Source organism: Saccopteryx leptura, chromosome 6 (genome assembly GCF_036850995.1).
Source record: "Saccopteryx leptura isolate mSacLep1 chromosome 6, mSacLep1_pri_phased_curated, whole genome shotgun sequence".
Lineage (NCBI taxonomy): Eukaryota > Metazoa > Chordata > Mammalia > Chiroptera > Emballonuridae > Saccopteryx > Saccopteryx leptura.
This window is the reverse complement of record NC_089508.1, coordinates 190,103,251-190,113,291: the sequence shown is the minus strand read 5'-3', so window position 1 is coordinate 190,113,291 and position 10,041 is coordinate 190,103,251. Positions and strand designations below refer to the sequence as shown.

General features: G+C 52.6%; 1 non-coding gene across 1 annotated transcript; it reads left to right on the top strand.

Annotated features, from left to right (window-relative positions):
- Window positions 1–9,413: 9,413 nt before the first annotated feature.
- Window positions 9,414–9,489, top strand: TRNAV-GAC (transfer RNA valine (anticodon GAC)). Its single transcript has one exon. It is a non-coding gene; the product is annotated as a tRNA-Val (tRNA).
- The last annotated feature ends 552 nt before the right edge of the window (window positions 9,490–10,041 follow it).

Genomic DNA, 10,041 nt, shown 5'->3' with positions numbered 1-10,041 from the left:
CCTTGTGACTGCAGGACTGAGGTCCCCCTTTTCTTGCTGGCTGGTGGCTGGAGCTGCTCTCAGCTCCTGGAGGCCATTGCTTCTCTCTCGGTCTCAGTTCCCACACTGCCGGGTGGGTGAGCACCCCCTTCCCTGCAAGGTAAGGTGCGGAGGCTTCCTGGTACACGGCTGGTGTCCTCCAAGTGCAATCATAGCTGCCCATTTCAGGTGGAGGAAGGTCCCAGGCTCTACCTCATTCCCCCTGGGAGCCCTTGGTTTGACTCGGGGCACTTTGCCTGCTGCTAAGCCTCTCTCACTGTGCAGGCTCGCTCTGCGTTAGCCAGTTACCACCCCACGTGCCCCCCTCCTCTGCTGTAGGCCCCCTGTTCTCTGCCCTGGAGAAGGACAGATCCTGTGTGACAAGCCTCACAACAGAGTTTCACCTCTGCTTTCCCAGGTCCGACCTCTCTGAGCCTCCACAGACCCAGGCCTCTCTTTGCGGGGCTGCTGCAGGAGCTGATGAGCTACCCATCTGAAAGGGCTTTGTTACCGGTGAAGAAGCTTGGGTGGTGAGGGGCTAATCGGAGATGGGGGGGGGGGGACGTTGGCATCTCAGAGAAGCCCCTGGCAGAGTCCCCACAGAGCACCGGGCACTCAGGACGCAGGGTGGGGGTGCAGGCAGTCCGAGGCTGTAGACAGAACTCCCTCCCTGCTCCCCCCATCTCCTGGTTATACTTGGGTTTGGTGTGATTCAGAGGAAAGGGCACAGAGACTGCTCCAGGAGGGCCCCGAGGCCTCCCAGACAATAGCACCCGCATCCCAGACCCTCCTTTGCCTCTGACAGAGCCGCTGCACGACCCCAAGCAGCGCATCCAACGCCCCACCCCAGTCTGCAGCCAGCCCTGCTCCCTGAGCAATGGGGAGTAAATCTACAAGCCTTCAAGGGCTAGAATCCTCAGATTCTGTGCCGGTGCCCGGTTGCCATGGCAACCTGAAGCTCTCCTGCGCCACCTTGCGGAATGTCATCCGGCTGCGAGGGGAAGGCGATGAACAATGGAGAACGTGTCAGGCGGCGGCAGCCGCTAAGAGGGCATCACCGCGGGACGGAACCCCCTTTTTGCAGCAGGCTTTCTCCTCCTTTCCTCTTAAATAAAAACGCATAAACCATTTCAGTACATCACACCAACCGAGGCTTTTCTTTTCTAAGGGGAAAAAAATCAAAGCTAATGAAATCAGTCTTGATGCCCAGCCGGGGAACTGCAACACCTATATTGATGTTTCAGGAAGACAGTAAGGACTTTACCTGCTCACCATCACACTGAACCCTCCCAACGGTCCGTTTTACAGGTGAGCAAACTGAGCCCAAGAGAGGTGAACGGCCCATCTCAGGTCACAGAACCAGTACAGGGAGGGGCGAGGATGGGAGCCTATGTCACAGCCCTGCTCAGGCTAGAGATCCTGCCAACTCGCCTCTCCTGGGACACGGAGGTGATCAGGCCACCAGCAGCGGATGCAGGAGCCAGGCACCTGCGGGAGGCCGGAAGGGATGCTGGGCGCCTTCTGTGCTCTCCACCCCCAGGTGTGCCGTGCAGCCCAGGGCCCCGGGTGTCTCCAGAATCTACTTTCATGCCCTCTTCCAGCAGGATGACTTGAGCCTCCTCCCTTGGTCTCCCTAACTTCTGTCTCCACCCCTCCACCCCTTGCCCGAGGCTACATCTCTGCCTAGAAAGCACTCAGTGGAGTCCACATGCCTTAGCACCGGCCTCTGGAGCCCCCCCCCCCCCGGGGCGATTTACCACTGACCCTCCAGTACCGACCACGCCCCATCCCCAGAAATGAGCTTATCACTCCAGCCAGACTGAGCTCCGCATGCTGAACCAAATGGTCCCTGTTCTTCCTTATCTCTTTTCCTTTATGTCAGTTGGTTCCCCTGCTCAGGAGGGACAGTCCCCTTCCCTCGGAGCCACATAAACTCCCGACTGGACATCCGGCCTCGGCCTGTGCCAGCTCCCCTGTGAGATCTCATCGCATTTCCACTCCCAGTCACCTGCATGCAAACTGTGTGCATCCTTCCTCTCGGCACTTAGTTCATTTACTAAAATTGCCCATTTATACATCCATCGGCCCCCACCACACACACACACACACACACCAGATTGTGAACGCTTTGAAGACAGAGACTACGCCCGGTTCACGACCGCAATTTGATCACGCAGCAGATGCTTAGGGATCGTTAAATGGTCGAACGGCATGTACACACACACTCTGGTGAACGGAGCATGTAAGAGGGACTAGAAGTTGTTTTATGCTAAATCTACAAGATGTAGCTGGGATGAGCTTCGACTTTCCTGTTTGAAAATCTCTCTGGAATTGCTGGAACCTGATTTGCATGATGTAAACAAGTCTGATCCGATGTTGTCCCAGTGACCGGGCTCAGAACATGGGCGTCCAGGTGTGCCTGTGGCTTAGCGGCATTTCATCTTGTTTTAACATCATGAACATCTCCCGCTGGTCGGCTCACTCAGAGAAAAATATATGGTCTTAAATGCATTTATTAGAAAACCACAAAGCTTGACAAGAAAAGGAGTTAGCGCGAATCTAAACAAAGCAGAAAAGAACACAACAACTCACTCAACTAAAAGGAGCAATTAAGTAAGAGGACAGCAAAAATTAATAAAATAGAATGCAAACAAAGCAAAATCAGTAAATCTGATCAATGTAACCAAAGAGGGTCCTTTGAAAAGGCCAATAGCGTTGACAATCTTCTGGCAACCATTATCAAGAAAACCAGAGAGAGAAGATAAAAAAAAAAAAAAAAAAACACCAAAAAAACAAAACAAAACCAACTTTGGAAATAAAAAAGGCAAGGAATTATAAATAAGAGTGATATTTAAAACGTAGGAACGCTAGGTACAACTTAATGTCGATAAAGTCAGCGTTTAGATGAAATGGATGACTTCTCAGGAAAATATAAATTACTCAAATTGATTTAAAAAGAGGGAGACAAGCTATATAAACCAATAAACATAGAAGAAATAGAAAAGGTAATCAAAGACCTACCCCTTAAAAAGGAAATAAACTTTAGTGCTTTATGGCAAGTGCCACCAAATTAAAAAAAAAAAAAAAAGATGCATCGTCTCTGATATATAAACAGTTTCAGACCATAAAACAAGAGGAAATCATTTCTCCTTAGTCTGTGAGCATAACCCTGACATCAAAATTAAAAAGAGAAATAGTAGGCCATCTTCCCTCAGAAACACAGCTATAAAACACGCTGAACAAAACGTTAGCAATTCAGATAGAATAATAAAGAGTGTTGACTATTCGATATCAGGATAATATATGAATAGAGTTCACCAGTTTAACAAATAAGGAAACAGCGTGATGGTTTCAATTGGGACTTCAAGAGCACGCGATAGAATTAAACACCTGCGTCTGCTGAAATAAAGTCACCACCTCATAGCTGATGTTGAACAGACATGAGGCTCGCTGGTGAAGTATAAAGCCATTCCCTCTTGGGACCTGAACCAGTCAGGATGCTCTCTGTTACCACCCTGCCACCCAACACTTCACTCAATGTCCCTGCTGATACAATAAAGCAAGGGGGAAAAAAAAAAAGAATAATCAAGGATTAAAATTCCAAAACAAATAAACAAAAATTGTAGGCAATATTATCATATTATAATCATAGATTGCCTACCCTAGAATATCAGCTAACAAAGTAACAACGCTCATCGGAGACCCCCGTAAAGGGAGGAGTAGGTAGATATCCACAGGACCCTTAAAATTAATAAATTCCTTTATGACATACTCATCAACTCTAAAATGTAATTCAAATTCCCATCCCGAACAACAACAAGAAACATACAGGCCGTAGGCAGGAATAAATCTAGTAAGGTCAGGGCAAGACCTACCCGGAGAAAATCATTACACTTGAGGAAAAGAGTGTTAGCAACAGTGAAACATGCCCTAATCCCAGATGAGGAGATAAACTGCAAAGATGTCCACTGTCTCCTCATAATCTTAACATTCAACGTTCCCCTATCCGCGGTGTGCGCAACACCAGCCAACAATCCCCCCTGCCCCCTACAAGAAGCAAGAAGACACGTGGGCACCTCCGAGTGTCCACCCTTCATCATCGTTCCCTGGACACTTCCAGGTCATAATCATTTTCATTCATACACCGTGCGTTTCCCACGAGAATGAGGACCAGCGGGGAGGTGATCTTGTTCGTGGTTTGTCCTATCTCCCACACCTGGAAGCGCTCCTGGCCCCGGTAGACACTCTGTACATAGTCTCTGGGTGAGGTCAGAAGTCCCCACCTGACCTGTATTTAAGTCCACCAAGTGAGGTCAATTTCACTCTCTCCTGGTGACGCGAATGCTGAGACAAGGGGCAGCCTCCTCGGCCCTGCCCGGTCCTGAGCTGCTGTGTCCCCAGAGGGCCTGGAACCCCCCCCCCCCCAGTTAAAATCCCCATTGTGCAAACATCCGTTCATGGCCTGCCATGTGCCCGGGGGTACTCTCTTCTGCGTGCTGGATAAGAGAAATGAACTAAAACACCCATAGTCCTTCTCTCACAGAAGTTACAGTCCCGTAGACAAGGCTGCTCATAAATACACAAACATGAGATGTCAGCCCCCTCCCCCCCCCCCATTCTGTCGCCATACTCTAGCAGCCTTCAGAGTTTTTCCTCATCCAGTCCAGGGGGCGGACAAAGTGTATTTCAAAGTGCAAACCAGAGCTCCTATGCCCTGGTGAAAGTCATCGTCCAGGACGTTGTTTACATTTCTTTTTTGGGTTTTTTTTTGTTTGTTTGTTTGTTTGCATTTTTCCGAAACTGGAAACGGGGAGGCAGTCAGATAGACTCCCACATGCGCCCGACCAGGATCCACCCAGCATGCCCACCAGGGGGCGATGCTCTGCCCCTCTGGGGCGTTGCTCTGTTGCATCCAGAGCCATCCTAGTGCCTGAGGCAGAGGCCACGGAGCCATCCTCAGTGCCCAGGCCATCTTTGCTCCAATGGAGCCTTGGCTGCGGGAGGTGAAGAGAGAGACAGAGAGGAAGGAGAGGGGGAGGGGTGGAGAAGCAGATGGGCGCTTCTCCTGTGTGCCCTGGCCAGGAATCGAACCTGGGATTCCTGCACTCCAGGCCCATGCTCTACCACTGAGCCAACCGGCCAGGGCCTGTTTACATTTCTTAAGATGCACAGGAAGCCCTTCAGGACCCCCTCCTTACCTTTCTGGCTTCAACCCCAGGCGCCCACGCGAGCCGAGCACGGAGACCTTCTCAGGATGGTCAGCTTTCTCCAATCCAAATGCTCTCCGTCCACCAAACACCTGATGCGAAAGGGGGAGGGAGCAGGAAGTACAAGTTGGTAGTTCACAAAATAGCCGCAGGGACGGAAAGCACAGCAGAGGGAATAGAGTCGACAACACTGTAATAACTTTGCTTCACAGGGGCGGCAGGGGTGGCTTAGTAAATTACGTAAGTATCTAACCCCTGGGCGGCGCACCTGAAACTAATCTACTATAGAACGTTAACTGTAACTGAAAAAAAAAATAATAAAATAGGTAAGTAATCACAAAACAGAGAAAAAATAAAACTCAGAGAACAAAAATAACAGCAGCAAACACACAAAAACAGTCGAGTGGCGTCGGGACAGACAATGGTGGGGCTCAGGCCTGGTACCCCCTCCGGGAGTTTCCTTCTTTCCGGCCCGCACCCCAGCTCCCAGGAGGCCGGACGCCCCTCACCGGGTCCCGTCTGACAACCCTCTGTGCGGACAGGGCTGTGTACCTCGTTCATCTCTCTCTGCCAACGGGCAGGCAGCCGAGAACCATCCCTAGGTGAACGTAAGAGACATGACCTCTGTCTAAACAGGATGGTAAATACCTGGGAGCCGCCTACGCTCAGGTGGGCAGCTGTGTTTGCACCTGAGGGAGGGAGCAGCGGGCCGCTCTAGCAGCAGGACTCCATGGCCCGGAGGACCCAAGGGGGTGGAGAGCAAACTTGGATTTCTTTGCAGTCTCTTTATAGATAGACACACAGATACACACACGTGGGTATCCTTGCATAGGAGACCAGACCTACAAATACTGTGTAACTATTTATCCAAGCTCCTCTTAATATTACATCACAAGCATTTTCTTACGTTATTAAAAAAATACTTGAGCCTGACCAGGCAGGTGGCGCAGTGGATAGAGCGTCAGACTGGGATGCGGAGGACCCAGGTTTGAGACCCCAAGGTCACCAGCTTGAGCACGGGCTCATCTGGTTTGAGCAAAGCTCACCAGCGTGGACCCAAGGTCGCTGGCTCGAACAAGGGGTTACTCGGTCTGCTGAAGGCCCGCGGTCAAGGCACATATGAGAAAGCAATCAATGAACAACTAAGGTGTTGCAAGGAAAAACTGATGATTGATGCTTCTCATCTCTCTCCGTTCCTGTCTGTCCCTATCTATCCCTCTCTCTGACTCTCTCTGTCTCTGAAAAAAAAAAAAAAAATACTTGAAAACTTAAAAAAGATCTCCGTTGCGGACAGGCCCTTCTGATTTGTAACTCCCCAGGGTCGCGCACAGACCACCTTTCTCCTTCCTGGTCGATGGGTGAGTCTCATCATTTCTCCCCCTCCCCTGCCCCCGGCCCCGCCCCCATAGGTTTCCAACAATTCTTGAACCATCTACCTTGTGGGCCTTGGCCATTTTTCTCCTCTGGACCTTAGTTTCCATTCCCTGAATAATGTCACCCCCAAATCCCCACGTCAAGGACAAGCCAGGCTGCAGCCAGCACCGCGGGTGACTTCTGGGACAGCGGTCCTGGAATTAGCATTTTTCTGAGAGCTTGATCTCATCAATTCCCCTGCACACCTTGGCCGAGGGCTCATCAGACTAAAGATTTCCTATAGCTCCTTTCCACAACCAGACTCAAGGAGAATTCCTAATGTTCCGCCGAGCGCCCGCTGCCTGGCAGGTCTCTTTCCCAGGGTTCTGCTTCAACAACCATACGGGATGTCTCCGGGAAAAAGCCACAGTTGATCCGGCTCCCCAAAGGCTTTAAGGAGAAGAGCTTCTGCCAGCCGGAGCGGCCGGGATCTGCCTCCCTGCAGACATTTAGGAGGATTTTGTCACAGGGCACAGCCAAACACAACCCCCAGGTGGGACAGGCTCACGGCACCCGGTTAACTGGCTCACTGGGCACTGAGGCCAGAGCTCTGAGCAAGGCGGCCGGCAGCGTGGAAAGCAGAAAGGAAGAAAAGCGGGCCTTGTGCAACCTGGGAGTCTGTGGGGACGAGAGCTAATGCCCCTGGGCCTCAGTCTCCTCACCTGTGAAATGGCTATAAGCGCGCTCCCCTCTTGCAGTGCCGGACCACTGCCCGCTGCCTGGGGAGCCTTGGTCATTTGCATGAGGACCTAAACAGGAACGTCTGCCGGCGATGGATGACCCATCGAGGCCGTTTTTTTTTTACTCCAAGGCCCAGGGGACAGAGTCCAACGCTGGCTGCTGCCGTTGGTGGCACGAGGACCGCTACTTAGCTTGGCGGAGCTTGGCTTCGGTAGCTGGAGAATTTGCTTTCTAAACGTCCTCCTTCTGTGGTGGTTGTGAGGGTTCTTAAATGCATAAATGAAACGGTGCAGGTAAAAACGCTTCACCATGTGCTAGACATGCGTTTTGAGTTTTATGCCAATCGGGGAATAATTAAGTGCGGTGCGGCGGACATACGGTGGGAGGACCAGAGCACGAGAGGTACCGTGGCTGCTGCTCTTTGAGTCCCGATTCCTGGCAGCTCCCACTGTCAACCACCCCCCCCCCCAAACACACATTCCCTCCCAACCAGGAGGCAGGGCGCTCTTGCAAGCAGGCAGGTGTGAGCTGAGAGCAGGACACATTTGGGTTCCACGTCTGTGTGTCTGTGTTCACCCCCGCCACATGCCCAAGGCTGGATGGCTGGCTTCCTAGATCTATCTTCCTACATGCAGGCATCCCCAAACTACGGCCCGCGGGCCGCATGTGGCCCCCTGAGGCCATTTATCTGGCCCCCCGCCGCACTTCCAGAAGGGGCACCTCTTTCATTGGTGGTCAGTGAGAGGAGCACTGTATGTGGCGGCCCTCCAACCGTCTGAGGGACAGTGAACTGGCCCCTTGTGTAAAAAGTTTGGGGACCCCTGAGAGGGTGCAGTAATGACAGCCCCCTCTCACAGGGTCTTGTGAGGATGAAACGGTATGAGACGCATGGGCTGGACCAGGGCGCGGGTCGGGAGGGGTGAGCTAATACCAGGAGAGGTCCCAGGCCGGCCGTTCTTTAGGGTTGTGTCTCTTGGGGCTGGTGAGGGACAGGAAAGAGAGAAACAGGAGGAAAAAGAGGGGTGGCGGACATGCCCCAGGAAGGGGTCCAGGAGGAATGTCCCTGTCACACCAGGATGAGGGAGAAGAGGTGCCACGAGCCCCAGAGACGCCTCAGTCCCAGGCAAGCTAGATGGTGGGTCACCCTCCCGGTGTGGTTGAGTCAGCAGCACAGGGGGAAGCTAGGTCCAACCCAGAGCGCGGTGCAGGAGAAACAAGGGGCGCACGGCGGGGTCCCCACAAGGAGAGCTCAGCCTCACAGACCACGTTTCGCAAAACCCAAGCACTGCTCAGGGCAGAAGCTCAAGGGGACTTTGTTGATACAGACATCTTGTTAACCACCTCCCTGCCAGCCGGGTTGCACAGTGTCTCCCAAATCGACAAGTCTCCTGCCACAGGACTGTCACCAAGACAGGAGACGCTGGAAGAGCCATGGGCCCCTCTGGCCCAGGAGAAAACAGACACGCAGACAAAGGTCATCAGGCATCAAGACTCTAGGGCAGAATAAGGACACCAGGGAGGCATGGGCCGGGCCCCCAGCAAGGAGGCGCCGATGGTGAAAGCCTCAGAGAATTCAGTAATTAACACGCCTGTGTTTATCTTCACAGTTTCAAGAATGTGATTATAATTTCATAAACCATGACAAGCCGTGATAATCGTGACAGGAGCTAACGTGGCTGAGCATTTACGGTGCACCAGGAACCCCCGGCTTCTCTTTAATAAACCCGCACGGCCTTTCTATCTATCTATTGCACAGGTGTGATTTCCACCCCCACTGTGTGTGCGTGAGGAACCTGACGCTTCCAGACCTCCTCAGTTCATTCGCCCGGAGCACCTGGATCAACAGAAGAGCTCAGAAGGCCAGCTGGCTGAGCCCCGGGTTCCCCTCTGAACTCCGTGAACGAGGGAGGATGCTCCACGCGAAGATCTGTCACCTGAAGAAGGAGGAACCCGCCGCCCAGCGCACGGCCGGAGAGCTACCAGCCAACCGCTTGCCGTGTGCACCAGCTGCATTCAGTGCCCTCCAGCCCAGAACTGAGCCCTGCCTCAGCCTCGTTGTATGTCGGTTATAGACTCATTAAAAGTAAACGGACAGCCCTGGCCGGTTGGCTCAGTGGTAGAGCGTCGGCCTGACGTGCAGAAGTCCCGGGTTCGATTCCCGGCCAGGGCACACAGGAGAAGCGCCCATCTGCTTCTCCACCCCTCCCCCCCTCCTTCCTCTCTGTCTCTCTCTTCCCCTCCCACAGCCGAGGCTCCATTGGAGCAAAGATGGCCCGGGTGCTGGGAATGGCTCCTTGGCCTCTGCCTCAGGCAACAGAGCGACGCCCCAGAGGGGCAGAGCATCGCTCCCTGGTGGACAGAGTGTCGCCCCCTGGTGGGCGTGCCGGGTGGATCCCGGTCGGGCACATGCGGGAGTCTGTCTGACTGTCTCTCCCTGTTTCCAGCTTCAGAAAAATACAAAAAAAAAAAAAAAAAAAAAAGTAAACGGACAAACGAAGGAACAGAAAAACCGTTTAAATGCAAAGTCACTGGCCATACGCTCCATGGGCTCCAGCCCCCGAAGGCGCGTTATCTCGTCTTGCGTTTTCCCGGAGCCGGTTAAAAACAGTCATTTCTGACAATTGGTAAGAAACTCTAATCGATACAGGACACCTGTGCTTTTTCTGTCTCTCCACGGAAACAGGGTGTGTATAATTATAAGAACCTAATTAACAGCTCTTTC